We start from the raw sequence: 3055 nt of genomic DNA on the forward strand, positions 1-3055 counted from the left end.
TACTTATAAGAATTTCATCATACCAAATTATTTTTCTTGCTGACAAATTTGTAACAGAAATAAAAAGATCTTATTTGACTTCTACTAAACCTAAGTACAATAAAAGTATTATATTTAATAGTGATGTCTCTAAAGACATGTCTGTATTAATTAGATCAAGAAACTAACTTTAATACCAGGTATTAACTTAATATTGAATATTTCCCAGTTCACATAAACCTGAAACTCATTCTGTCTAGTTCCCCCTATATTTTTTAGAGTTTAGTTTGTAAGTGCTTATTTTTAAGTCAATTAAATAGGGCTCTTTTATAAGTTCAATTTTGATAATATTTTCCAGGGGTAGAGACATGGCATATGTATAATGTGTACACTGACATATAAACAGACAAAACTAGAGGTCTCATAGCTTCACTTTAAAAACTTAGTCACAACACAGAACACAAAGTACACATGCACAGCCATCACAGGTTGACCAGTAGAGGCCCTAATCAGACATTCCCTTAAATACAAGTGTCTCTCAATGGCATATGCACGTCAGAACCAACTGTCCCAAAAGAGCACCCCTTACCCAAATGGTGCCTGGTGCCCACAAATGATTCTCAATGGCAGATGCACATCAGAATCAACTGGCCATAGAAGGAGGCTGCCTGGGCATGCTCCAATGGGAAAACCTGGTCTTGGAGCTTGTCAGTTCATCCAAATGCACGTTCCCATCTCCACCAACTGAAAGTGAAAATGCGCAGCTGGTGCTGAGCAGGGGAGAGACAGGGAGCAGCCCAGGAACGAATAGTTTCAGCAGCTGCTGGGACTTCCCTGATAATACCCCACTCTGGCCCAACTAGCCATAAGCAGCTCTCAACCACTCCGCCACCAGGGAAGCCCCCTGCTCAAATTTTTTTGATCGATCTTAACAATGAAGCCCTAATGCATAATTCAGATATTTAAAATGTGTCAATTTTAAAAGCTGAATTGAACAGAAACGTTATTTAGAAATCAAACAAATCTCTCTCACTTAAAGTTGATGCAAAATAAATTTCTCTTAAAACTGCCCTTGGGCTTCCCTGGTGGCGCAGTGGTTGAGAGTCTGCCTGCCAATGCAGGGGACATGGGTTCGAGCCCTGGTCTGGGAGGATCCCACATGCTGCGGAGCAACTGGGCCCACCGTGAGCCACAACTACTGAGCCTGCGCGTCTGGAGCTTGCGCTCCGCAACAAGAGAGGCCGCGATAGTGAGAGGCCCGCGCGCCATGATGAAGAGTGGCCCCCACTCGCCGTAGCTAGAGAAAGTCCTCGCACAGAAACGAAGACCCAACACAGCCAAAAATAAATAAATAAATAAATTAATTAATTTAAAAAATGCCCTTATATTTTTTACTATATGTTAATGCATGTAGTTTTATTTGCTATGATTTTTTCTTCTATAGAATTATATTTCTAATAAACATAAAAGTATTAATTATAGGCTTAATTAAATTATCTAGTGATATTGATTAATTACATATTTTAATATCCCGGTAAACTTTAATTGTCAATTAAGCTTTCTAAAATTTTTGAATTTTTTATTGGCTAAGAAAGGGAGATCTTTTATGGGCAGTGGACAACGAGGGGACCATTGAATTACTATAATGCTTTTAAGCTATATAATTGTAAAATTTTGTCTATGTTCTGAATAATCTTACAGATATTTGTTTTGCTATTTTTCATATGTAGAGCTAGCTGTGATTAATCATTTTTTTCAAAGTAAATTCATATTGTTTCCATTAAATTAAGTACGTTCTAAATCAATGAATACTTAGAGCATAAACGGTATCATGCGGTTGTCTGAAAATACTTAGACATAAAAAGTGTTCCTCACATTGGATCATTTAGAAGATAGTTCTGCCATTGTTTGCTCATTTTAAGAATTATTAATGTTAACTTTTTCAATGCATTCTATTTTTTCATGAGATATTTTATTGTGATGTCTCCATTAAAATTATTCTTCTGCTAAAGAACTAGAAAAATGATTATTGTAATATTCTCTCAAGACAGCAAACATCTAATGAGAAAAATTTATTTTTACTGGCAATGATAAATTACATTTTAAAAAGAGTTTCTGAGGGAGATAGGATATGTAGATTGACTTAATTATATATTTAGTCAATCTAAACAACTGTTGTTTTCATGTATAGCAAATATATCTCACATTTAGAGCAGACAGAAATGAGTATTAAATTACTGTTATCTACTACTGCCATTATCGTATTTTGCCAGATTACATTATGAACAATATATGACATTAAGACTTAGCTGAGCAGAGTTCTGAAGTCTAGCAGTGTGATTCATTCTGTTACATGCCTTGCTCTGTATATACATCTGAAGTTCATGAATAGAATTAAAAAGAAACAAAATTCTAAAATAAAATATGTTCTTAATATTTAGTCAACTTTATAACAATTAACATGTGGCTGTTCCTTCACAGGGTGCATTCCTATGTCAGGTGTAATAAACATTGTGTGGTGAGGCAAGATAGTAGTCACTGATGTATTTTTTAGTGTTCTAAATTTGGTAAGAATGGCTTGCCTGATTTAATACTTCCAGATTTTTTCCATTATATCCATGACATATGATAGTCGGGTCTGATAATCTGATATTTTGCTAGCATTCTTCTTGTTTTTAACGATTAAGCCTCTTATAGTATTTTATCATTAATACAATCTATAACCAATCATGATGTCTCAATATAATTATCTCCCTGCTATTAGGCTAAAATCTATTTAACTGGGAAAACCTTTCCTTATTAATAGGGCAATACTTTTTCTTATACAAATGAGGAACTGCTTCTCATGAAAAGAAATTCACATAATGTGTGTGTGTGTGTGTGTGTGTGTGTGTGTGTGTGTGTGCCGTGGTATACTTTGTAAATTTGCAATCTTTTCAATCGTGTGACATACAGCTACCTCATAAACGATTCACATGGTGCCCAGAGGTACACTTAAAAAGGGCAAATTGATGTCATGAATGCTTGTTTGTATAAAGCTCTATTAATAATAAATTAGTTCTCTCTTCTAGAGTCA

Source organism: Neophocaena asiaeorientalis, unplaced genomic scaffold, assembly GCF_003031525.2.
Source record: "Neophocaena asiaeorientalis asiaeorientalis breed wild unplaced genomic scaffold, Neophocaena_asiaeorientalis_V1.1 scaffold39, whole genome shotgun sequence".
NCBI lineage: Eukaryota > Metazoa > Chordata > Mammalia > Artiodactyla > Phocoenidae > Neophocaena > Neophocaena asiaeorientalis.